At 43.9% G+C, this 12020-nt stretch overlaps 1 protein-coding gene across 1 annotated transcript in view; it reads left to right on the top strand.

The window, feature by feature from the left end:
- The first annotated feature begins 4152 nt into the window (after positions 1 to 4152).
- Ccnb1ip1 (cyclin B1 interacting protein 1, E3 ubiquitin protein ligase) overlaps positions 4153 to 12020 on the top strand; it is a 29581-nt gene continuing 21713 nt past the window's right edge. Inside the window, exon 1 of the mRNA XM_013035722.1 lies at positions 4153 to 4176. The gene's annotated coding sequence lies outside the window, so the exon portion shown is untranslated. The remainder of the gene's footprint in view (positions 4177 to 12020) is intronic.

Here is a 12020-nt window from a genome sequence, read left to right as displayed (position 1 = left end):
TAGCTAGTAGGCTTGGGCCTCCCCTGCAGGGCTAGAATTGTATCATTACATATTAAAAATACTTTGAGGTGGGTGTTGGTAGCTCATGCCTTCAATCCTTGTTCGTCAAGGGGCTGAGGTGTGAGGGTTGCAGTTTGAAGCCAGCCCAGGGAGGAACATTTTTGAGGCTCTTATCTCTATTTAAGAGGTTTGGCTCAAGTGGTAGAGTGCCAACCTTGACAAATAAGCCAAGCAATAGCTAAAGGCCAGACTGTGTTTAAGCTCTGGTACTGGCACAGAAATACAGAAACAAAAAGAACAGAAAACAAAACACTTAAACCTTGAATTTTCATACATCATATACATACATACATACTTACATACATAGTGTATTTATTTTTCTGTTCCATATACTTTAATAGTACTTACTGAATTTTGATGAGTATTATGCCAGTGAATCCTCTACTTTTGTGTGTGTGTGTGTGTGTGTGTGTGTGTATGCTCTACTGACTGGGGCTTGAATTCAGGGCCTGTGTACTATTAACTTTTTCTTTTTTTTTAGTTCCATTGGTATTTTTTTAAATTTAATTTTATTTGTGAACATACTGTACAGAGGGGTTACAATTACATGGGCAGGATAATGAGTACATTTCTTACCAAGCATTGCAGCCTCCTCCTTTGTTTACCATTCACATCCCTTCCCTGCCCCCCCAATCCCAATCCTTCTCCTTCCCCCCTCCCCCCCCATCGATGTTGTAAAGCTCGTTTTGGACATGACAACTTGTACTTCTCATTGTTGCAACTATTAACTTTTTCATTCAAAGAAATACACTCTTAGCCTGGTGCCAGTGGCTTAGGCCTGTAATCCTAGCTACTCAGGAGGCCTAGATTTTAGGATTATGGTTAGAAGCCCTCCAGGGCAGGTAAGTTCTTGAGATTCTTGTCTCCAATTAACTACCAGAAAACTGGAAATGACACTGTGGCTCAAAGTGGCTCACTTTGGCTCTAGCCTTGAGCAGAAAAGCTCAGAGATAGAGCCCAGGCCCCTGAGTTCAAGCCTCAGGACCAAAAAGTACTCTGTACCTGACATATAACTGTAACCCCTCTGTAAATCACAATCAATGCAAACAGCAAAGAGTTGTTTATTGCACGCTCGAGCTTGGTCCTCCACACACTCGGTAACTGGCGACGCTAAGAGGCCCCGAGCGTAGAATCAGCACAGTTTTTATAGTATTGAACAAACAACTTTAAGGAACTTTTACATAAAAAACTATATGATTGGTTAACATTTAAAGCAAGCTAAGCTGGGCAAATATGATTGGTTGACCTTTACAGAATAATGTCCTTGGTCCATAGCTTGACCAAAAAACGGTTATGAGTCACACCTGGACCAACAGAATGCCTGGCATGTCTCGCCCTGGGTTCTGAAGAACCGGTTGGTCAGAAAATTATTGGAACTCTTAACCTTAGGTCGCTGGGGGGGGGGGCAACACCGCTTGGGGGCTAACACCTGCCTTAAGCAAACACCATCTATGGCTCCAAGAATTGTGCATAGCTTTCTGTCGTAAATTCCTAGCATTGTGGCTAAAGTAGGCCGCGAGTTAAGTCGCAGAGATGGGCTCTTAAGTAAAATGGAATTGCTTAGGTTTTTCATTTTCCACATACAGTTTTTCTGGTTAGGGAGATGTGAAAAATCAACGTAATATATTAGAGTTCACAGAAGTGTAAAAACACACTTTGCAACAATAATAGCCAAGCTGTTGTTGAGGTTTTGCAGCAGATATTGTGCTGGCTATGTTAGGTTTTTAAAAAGAGGTAGCTGAGTAAGAACAGCACCACGCATGTGGTATTCAGGTAAGGGGTAGGTTTATTCAGTAGACCTGCTGGGAAAGAGCTGGGAAAGAGAAGAGAGAGGTGGGAAAAAGAGAGCTGAGAAAGAGCTAGAAAAGAGCAGAGAGAGTGCATCTGGGAAAGGTGAGAAAGAGAGAGCTAGAAAAGAGAAGAGAGCTGGGAAAGAGAAGAGAAAAGAGCTAGAAAAGAGAGAAAAGAGGTAGAAAAGAGCTAGAAAAGAGAGCGTCTGGGAAAGGTGGGAAAGAGAGAGCTAGGAAAGAGAAGAGAAGGAAAGAGCTGAGAAAGAGCTAGAAAAGAGCAGAGAGAGCAGAGAGAGGGCCTCTGGGCCTGGGCTAGGCCTTATCTAGGGCATGGGCAGAGAAAGGTGTGGCCACATCAAATTCAGATGTGACCTCAGCAGATGCAGATGCGACCTCTTCCAGGTGTCCCAGTTGCCTAGGTAATTCAGGTACTGGGTGGAGACTTTGCTGCGAGGAGGGTGGAGTCTGCTAGCCATCCAGGAGAGGACCTTACAGGCTATATTTTATATGAATTATTTTACCTAATCCTCAGAATAATCTCAGAAGAGGTCATCTCTGTGTGTGTGTGTGTGTGTGTGTGTATGTGTGTTTATAGAAAACAGGGGCTTAGACATATACAAATAGATAACAAAGTTCGGATTTAAAGTCACAAAAGTTAACCACTTTTATTCACTATGCCTGTTAGTGTGAAGGTTACCCTGAAGATAAATTCCTGCTTGGATGCTTGACTGCTTATAATGGGACCTATACCGCACACGAACCATATTCATATCACAAAAGGTAGGAAGTTATCCTAAAAAGATGAAACATGCTTGGAATGGAATGTAGTTGACTCATCTAAACAAGAAAATGTATAAATAACATAGATTAGCCTTGATTTCTTGTGTATAAGAAAATGAAGTAGGCCCTGAGAGGAGACTTGAGTTGGTATAGTTTCTTTCCAGGCTTTGCTTTTGTTTTAGGGATTTTAGAAAAAAACCTTTAAACAAGGTTAACTAGACCTTGGCTCCAACGAGCCCAGTTCCAGAAATGGAAATAATGCCTCTAGGTCTTCCTCCCCTTAACCACCTAACTTACTTTGATTGTTCAGTTAAGGACTGACCAATAAAACAGATAGGTTGTAATCTGGCTCAAGCCAGCTACATCACAAGCTTACTGTAAACTCTGCCTTTTTCACGGTCTTATGACAAACTCCACTAAACTCGGCCTTTGTGCATGCTTACTGTAAACTCTGCCTTTTGCGAGTGCTTACCCGATGAATTTGTGTCATTTAACCAAAAGTGATAGGCTGGTTTAAACAGCCATAAGAGTCAAATTGTAGAGCTGGGAAGGTGGCTCAGTAGTAGAGCACTTGCCTTGCATGCCTGAAGCCCTGGGTTCGATTCCTCAGCACCACATAAGCAAAAAGAAAGAAGTCAGCAAGTCTTATGGGCTGGGAAGGTGGCTCAGTGGTAGAGCGCTTGCCTTGTAGGCCTGAGGCCCTGGGTTCGATTCCCCAACACCACATAAGCAAAAAGAAAAAAAAGCCGCGCTGTGGCTCAAGTGGTAGAGTGCTAGCCTTGAGCTGAAGAGCTGAGGGACAGCGCCCAGGCCCAGAGTTCAGACCCCACGACTGGACCCCCCCCCCAAAAAAAAAGTCAAATTGTAACCTCATTAGCCACCTGCGTGTGGTCTGGTATGACTGTGCAATCTTTTGTGTGTGTGACAATCTCATTGGTCACCTGCGTGACCAGGCTTGATCTCGTGAATTTTGCCTTTAAAAACCAAAGTACATGGGCACTCAGGGTCACAGTATCAGCTCCCGAGCCTGTGCTGCAGCCTTGACTGGTCAGTGTAGGGACCTTCTTAATCAAGTTTCTTCTTGGTTAACAACTTTGTTGTGGTGGTCTCTGTCATTCCAGGTGACTAGGTAGGTTTGCCTGCCTGAGTAGAGGGTCTTACTACTACAAAAAGTTGTCTTAAAATGTTCCATGTGCATGCAAGAGGCTTTGATTTGAAGATCCCAGTTCAAAGCCAGACTGGGCAGGAAAGTTAGAAGTGGAGCTGCACTAGCGCTGAGAGGAAAACATTAAGGTCCTAGGCAATGAGTTCAAGCACACACACACACACACACACACACACAAGATTCATGTAAAAACAGTGCTGGAAGCATCAAAGATTCACAGAGATTGGGCTGGAGGAGGAAGGGCCTAGGATTCTGTCAGTCCCTATTAAGGTAAGAGAGGGCAGGGAGAAATCTTCTTTGAACTAATTAGCCAATCCGGTTCTGAGGCACTTACTAAGGCAACTTCCTGTCTTTCCTCCTCTTCTTGATTTTGGTGGGCTGGTGAGTAACCTAATTCTGATCTCTGGTACTTTGGAATTTGTCTTTCATTTGAGCTAAGTACCCGGCAGCAGGCCTTTATTCTGAGCATTGCTGTTCTGGCTGTTAGTTGGAAGGTGATTAATTTCTGCTGTGTGACTTCAGGGAGAACACAGTAACATTGAAGCAGGGTAACTTATGGAAACTGAGGCCTGGGCTAGGCAATTCAGAAATACGTTATCTAAAAACTTAGAAATGCTATCTTTGCTTCAAAGAGAGGCAACTGAATGCATTCTTTTCTAAGGGATGCATTTCTCACCCAAGAATTTAAAACTGCCTGACAAGATGCCCCAAAATGAAGGTAGTAGGGTGTCTCCTTGTTTCAAGGTTAAGGATATCTTTTAAGAAAAAAAAAAAAAGGATATCTTCTAAGGCAGAATGCTTTCTTACCTGGAAACTCAGAGACTAACACCACGTGTGGTTAAAGCAAAGCCAAAGCACCTAGCTTTGCATAACTTAAAAGTCAGACCCACTGCCTTTACCCTGTAAATACCAAACAGCCCTAGGAGCTGTGTGTCTCTCTGGGTGTCTTTTTGTCTGTGTCTTTGTTAGGAGCTGTGTCTCTCTCTGGGTGTCGTTTTTGTCTGTGTCTTTGTGTCCCTATGAGAGCACCCACACTCTGCTAGAGTGTGCCCCTGCCCTTCTGTTTGCTTTTTTTTTTTTTTTTTGGTCTGGTCGTGGGGCCTGAACTCTGGGCCTGAGCGCTGTCCCTCAGCTCTTCAGCTCAAGGCTAGCACTCTACCACTTGAGCCACAGCGCCACTTCCGGCTTTTTTCTTTTTGCTTATGTGGTGCTGAGGAATCGAACCCAGGGCCTCATGCATGCATGGCAAGCGCTCTACCACTGAGCCACCTTCCCAGCCCCTCTGTCTGCTTTTTTGTCTGTTTTCTTGCTTGTTTACTTAATTTAGCTCTGCCAAGTTTTCTTACCATAGCGACTTGTCCAGAAATTATTCTGTGATTGAAGTCAAGAACCCTCAGTGAAGAGTTCCTATATTTTAAGGGGAGCTTCATTAAACCTCATCTCTGTCGGATGATAAAATGGGCTGTCTGGTGTAAGGTATATCAAATAGGTTGGTTTCATTAGATAGCCGATGAAGAGAAAACCACACGCTATTCAGGTAGAAGTTTATTTACCGAACTGTTGCCCCAGCCAAGCATAATGGAGAAGCACAGCTGAAAAGGAAAGGGGGTGGGGGACCCCCTCCTGGGCCAGGACTTATGTAGGCCAGGGACAGGAAGAGGTGTGGCCAAGTGGGGGAAAGGTGTGGTTGCATGGATCTGGATGTGACCTCAGGGTCTGGGACCCTCTTAAGGTCAGATGGGAGGCATGTGACCAGAGGTGGCTCAGGGTGTGACCTAGCCAGAGGGGAAGGTGACTGCTTCCAGGTCTGGCAGTTACCTAGGCAACAGATACTGGGCAGAAACTTAGCCAAGAGGGAGGGAGGTGTCCCTATTCAGATCTTACACCAGGCTTGTTTCCACAGGGGTGTCTGTAGTACTGAGTCTGCCTGTTTTCTCTAAGATCTGATGGTCCAGATAGTATAGACTATGCTTTACATTCAGAACGTTGTGTTGTTAGAAAATGCCCGGCTTCATTTTACCTGTAGGAAAATACTGTTTTATGTCCCTGATAAGGGGAGACTATGGGATGATAAATTCAACCTCATTTTAATTACCAGGTTAAGTATCTGTAGGGCTTATTTAGATCCTTAGTTGGTTTCTGGTAACTTGTGAGGACACTGTGTGGACATCATCTGCTCTGGTGACTGCTAAAGTATTTAGGCAGCAAATAGATGACAGGTTTCGGTGAGTCCCAGGAAGCTCCTAATTTTAATTTTGCTGCACAGGACTGTACTGAGGAACCTAAGCAACTCCATTTCACTTAAGACCCTCATCTCAGTTCTGCAACTTAACCCTTGACCCACTTCAGTCCCAATGCCTGGAATTACGATATCTGAAATTCCAGAACAGCCCCTTCTGGGATCTGGTGACCATTATCTAAACTAGACACCCTGCAGTTTAGCACCTATCCTCTTGAGACTCCTCTGTGGTGCAAACCAACCAGTTTTAAGTATGTCAGCCCCCTTGATCTAACCAACAACTTGTTTCTGGTCCTGTCCCACTTTGTAGTGCGCCAATCATACTATAGAGTTGTTTTATGATTTTCCCGTGGTTTGTAGTCATTTGTTACAAGAAGTTATGATGTATGCAAAGCCCCTGCCTTCCCTAAAATAATGTATAAAAAGTGCTGTAACCCTGGGCTCTTTCAGTGTTATGGGCTGCTGCCATGTACGTGGCGGGGACCAAGCTCAAGCTTGCAATAAAGACTCCTTTGCTTTTACATTGGCGATGGGTCTCTGGTGGTCTTTTGGGTAAGGATTTCCGAATTCGGCTTTACAGTACCAAAAAGCTTCAGACACACTGAGGAATATCAGGTACCTTAGTACTATATTTAGATTTTAGCACCACAGCTTACTGCTTGGGTGACCTCGGGAGACTTCTTAAGGCAGTCTGGACTCAGCTTGCAATGCTCAAATAAAAGTCTCTTGTAGAAGAAACAATATGTATTTGCAATAAATATTGGGATATATTTTCCCCAGACTAATAACTTCCTGTTTTATGTATCAATTTGGCTAAAATGTATGTTAATGTGTGATATATGCAGAATGTGAGAAAAATATATTAAACTATTTAAATGAATAGTCATTTGTAGACCTTTCATAATTCTTATAATTATCAAGCTTATTGTTAATTTTAGGTTTGAGTAGGTAATAACAGTTACCATTAAAGTATACAATGAAGTTGTTCCTGCCCCTAAGCCATCCATTTCCCTTCCTCAGTAAATGTTGAGTTCATAGTTTATTTTTATGAGAACAATATGCACTGGGCACTTCCCTTCTGTGAATACTTAATAAACATGTGCCTTATATTTCCTACAGTTCCTTGAGTAAATAAAAATATCCACTTTCTTTATAGTGGTCCCATAGTAAGTATTCTAATGTATGTGTGCATGCCAATATGTTACCTCATCCATGTGTCCCATGAGAATTCAGGCAAGATAAGAATGTAGTAGAAGTGATAAGGTTTATTTGTTAGGAAAAAATATTGCAGAGAAATAAGATTATGTGAGAAGATAGCACTTAAATATATCTTCAGCCATTTTCAGATTATAAGCATTGGCCTCTGGTTAACTGGGGAGGATTGGGGACAGTATGTAAGAATGTGTGCATAGTTAGAGGAGTCACCAATCACAAAGCAGGTTCAGAAATGGTCTGAAGTGGCATCAGGTTATACTATGTCATAGACTTATTCACAATCCATTACTAAATTTCAAGATGTTTGCAAAGCAACTGCTGGAAATTAGTATTGAGTCCCAGGATAGGACTAGGTCTTGGGGCAGACTTAGTGCTCCAAGAGTGAGGAGAGTTTATGAATTACATTTGACTTCTAGGACCCAGTTTTACACATCCTTGTGGTGAGTGGGCTGAATATTTGTTTTGAAATTGTTGACCCACCTTAGGCTGGAATGAAACCTAAGTGGGTGGAATGCTCATCTTTTTTTTTTCTAATTTAACTTAATTTTATTGTAAAGGTGATGTACAGAGGGGTTATAGTTACATAAATAAAAATGAGTACATTTCTTGTTGAACATTGTTGCCCCTTCCCTCATTTTTCTCCTGCTTTTCCTCCCCCACTCCCAAATTGCAAAGTTCATTTCAACATAATGTCTTGTGAGTATTAGTTGTATTAGTTCACCTTTTGTCCTTTGACCATTTTGTTATTGTCCTTTCTCTAAGGTCTCAGAGATAGCTTGCCAATGATTTAAGTTCCCACCTTGTGTCCACCTGTTCACAAAAAATATGTTACTATTTCCTGATACTGTTATTCCAGTGTGACATACAAATTCCCACCCCAGTTGCAACAGTCTTGATACAATCCTTTTTGGTGTAGTGGGAAGACCCCTACTCAGGCAGGCAAGCCCACCCAGTTGTCTAGGGTGACAGAGCCCACCACAACAAAGTTGTTAACAAAGAAGCAACTTTATTGAGAAGGTTCCTACACTGACATGTCAAGGCCTCAGCACAGGCTCAGGAGCTGATACTGCAATCCGGAGCGGCCCCCATTCTTTGGTTTTTAAAGGCAAAATTTACAAGGTTGAGCCTGGTCATGTGCAGGTGACCAATGGGATTGTAACACACAAAAGATTGCACAGTCATCCCAGACCACAGGCAGGTTGCCAGTGAGGTTACATTTTGTCTCTTAATGGCTGTTTAAATCAGCCCATTACTTTTGGTTTTAATGGTGCACAAATTCAGAGGGTAAGGTGAAGTTTGCAGTAAGCACATGCAAAGGAATTTACAGTAGGCATGTGCAAAAGGTCGAGTTTACCGTCAGCACCAGGTGTCACCAGTTTGAGACATTACAACCTAACCATTTTATTGGTCATCCTTAACTGAACAATCAAGGGTGGGTTAGGTTGATAAGGGGAGGGGTACCAGAGGCATTCAACTGGGCTGGTTTGGAGCCAAGGTCTGGTTAACCTTGTTTAAAGGTTTTTAGTCACCACCCTTAAAGGTCAGTCAAAAATGGAGTCTAAAGCTGGGCGCTGGTGGCTCACACCTGTAATCTAGCTACTCAGGAGGCTGAGATCTGAGGATCGAGGTTCAAAGCCAGGCTGGGCAGGAAAGACCGTGAGACTCCTATCTCCAAAAAACAACAAAAAAACCGAAGTGGCACTGTAGCTCAAGTGGTAGAGCGCTCGCTTTGAGCTAAAGAGCTGAGGGACAGTGCCCAGGCCCAGAGTTCAAGCCCCACGACCAACAAAAAAAAAAATGGAGTCTCAAATCCCTAAAACAAAAGCAAAACCTGGAAACAAGCTGTACCAACTTGAGTCTCCTCTCAGGGCCTACTTCATTGGAATATGACTCCCCCCCATTCCTTTATAACACTTCTTAGAACTGACCCTACCCCCAAATTCCCATAGTCTACCTACATGTGACTGCCCCATAAAATTGTTTAAATTCAACTTACACCTGTCCATGGCTGCTGCCTCCATTTCTGCTTGGAGCAGCCTTGCAGGTCTGTTCCCTAATAGAGCCTTGAGCCTGTAGTTGTCACTCACCTCTCATTTCTTACACCTCTCTTCCCCAAATCAGATAAATGTATATACAAGACACAGGGTATCAAAATCAAACAGGATAAACCAGTGACAACAGAGAATAAGCCAAAGGAAGAACAAGGAAACAACTTCATACAGTACATTAAGAAAAACAAGACCAAAAAACCCTCTTGTTTTCCATATCTTAGAGATCATTTCAGTTAGCATCATTTTACATGATCATATGTACATAGTGTAAGGTATATTAAATAGGTGGGTTTCATTAGGTAGCCACCACACGCTATTCAGGTAGTTTATTTACCGAACTGCTGCCCCTCCCGTGCATAGTGGAGGAGCACAGCTGAAAAGGAAAGGGGGGGGTGGGGAGGCGACTCACCTCTAGGCCAGGACTTATGTAGGCCAGGGACAGGAAGAGGTGTGGCCAGGTGGGGGAAAGGTGTGGTTGCATGGATCTGGATGTGACCTCAGGGTCTGGGACCCTCTTAAGGTCAGATGGGATGCTTGTGACCTGAGGTGGCTCAGGATGTGACCTAGCCAGAGGGGAAGGTGACTGCTTCCAGGTCTGGCAGTTACCTACGTAACAGATACTGAGTGGAAACAGCCAAGAGGGAGGGAGGTGTCCCTATGCAGACCTTACACTTAGCTATTGACCTATTGTGATCCTCTGCTAGGACTTTGAGACTTAATCCTGGTCACCTTTTGGCTATGTCACCTGTAAATTGGAAAGCTTAATAATGATATCTTTTCTCAGATTTTGTGATCTTATCCCCTATTTTAGTTTCCTTTTGCATCTCCCATCATTCAGGCTTGCTCCTATTAATTTATATCCTTAACTTAGTGTGTGTGTATGCGCGCGTGTGCGAGTGCGCATATCTATGTCTGTGTCTGTGTCTGTGTGTGCTACTCTTCTTCGAGTTTGAACTCAGGGCCTCAGTAATGTCCCTGAATTTTTGCTCGACTAGCAATCTATCATTTGAGCCATAACTCTGAAAGACCCCCTCCCTAACCAACCAGGCCCTGAGCCTCTTTATTTTAGGGGAACAAAGTTTTGTATTTAACCAAGCTATTTCTGGCTTCTGTAACATGCTTTGCTAAGAAAATTATATTACCACACTCCCCTTTTGATAACTAACCTCACCAGTTAATCAATAAGCCCACACCCTACTAACTAATCCCCCCCCCCCCCCCCCCCCCCCCTGGTGTGAGCGAACGACAGGCGCTGACTCGGACAAAGGTCACTTCCTCATACCAAGGGCCGGGACATACAACTCGGCACGTACACCGAGGGACCCCCTCGAACAGTGATTGGCCAAAACATATGATTTGTTTTAAAAGGATTGGCTGCCTGCGTTGTAACACTTTAAATTTACTGGCTGAAAAAGCGGGCACTCCTGTAACGGACAGAGGGGTCCCATAAAAGGACCATCCCCGGGACTGCTCGGGGTTCCCAGACACTGACCTGAACCTTGTGGATCTCGAGGTCACGTGCACCTGGGAACCTGGGCATGCCCAAATAAAATCCTCTTGCCTTTGCATCTGGTGTCGTCTGACTGGTGCTTGGGGCAGGGAGGTCCTGATTTGGGAGATACCCGAAGTCGGGGGTCTTTCAACTCTACGTCTGTCTTTTTATGGTGGTTAATTGGAGATGAGTTCAGGCTGGCTTTGAGTCATGATCCTCAGATCTGATCTCAGCCTCCTAAGTAGCTAGGATTACAGGCCTGAGCCACAAGTACCTAGTCCCTTAGCTTTTTTTTTTTTTTCTGTTTTGTTTTTTGTTTGGTCAGTTGTGGGGCTTGAACTCTGGGCTTGGTTGCTGTCCCTGCAAAGATCAATGAAAGGATTCATCACATCCATGCCAGGGGACCATGAGGAGGCAGGCAGGCACAGGAGAAAGATTATTACAAAGTTTATTAGAGGAGCCATATTTCCCCCGAAGGGAGAGTGCATGGCAGCCTCCACTATAGGTAGCAGCAGGGTCTGGGGGGTAGAAAGTGAGGTAGATGGGAGTTTGGGTGGATCTGGGTGGAGAGAGGGAGGGGCCAACTATGTGGTAAGAACTCCAGGGCAGGGAGGAGCTCAGGTCTGGGTGGAGCTGATGTCCAAAGGTGGACAAAAATGCTTATAGTCCTTGTGCTCTTCAGCTCAAGGCCAGTACTCCACAACTTGAGCCATAGTGCCACTTCCAGTGATTTATTGAAGATGAGAGTCTCACGGACTTTCTTGCCCAGGCTGGCTTTGAACCTTGATTCTCAGATCTCAGCCTCCTGAGTAGCTAGGATAACAGGTGTGAGCCACTAACGTCTGGCTCCCTTAGTTTTTATTGGTGAATATTTAAGTTGTTTATGTCCTTTATCTTCCTTAAAATGAATAATGAATATTTAGGTTAGTTGGGAGACATGGCATTTTTCAGTTGGGTTTTGCTATATTCTTTTTTTTTCTTTTTAAACTTTTTTTCTTTATGTTTTTTTTAACTTTGTTTTTTTTTGATCATTGGGCTTGAACTCTGGGCCTGGGAACTCTTAAGCTCAAGGCTAGCGCTCTACCACTTGAGCCACAGCGACACTTCCAGCATTTTCTGCTTATGTGGTGCTGAGGAATCAAACCCAGGGCCCCGTGCATGCAAGGCAAGTACTCTACCACTGAGCCACCTTCTCAGCCCTGCTATATTCTTGTGTGTGATTTTTTTG

This window comes from Dipodomys ordii, unplaced genomic scaffold (genome assembly GCF_000151885.1).
Source record: "Dipodomys ordii isolate 6190 unplaced genomic scaffold, Dord_2.0 Scaffold218, whole genome shotgun sequence".
NCBI classification, from domain to species: Eukaryota; Metazoa; Chordata; class Mammalia; order Rodentia; family Heteromyidae; genus Dipodomys; species Dipodomys ordii.
Note: the sequence above shows the minus strand (reverse complement) of the source record. Positions and strands in the feature narration are given on the sequence as shown.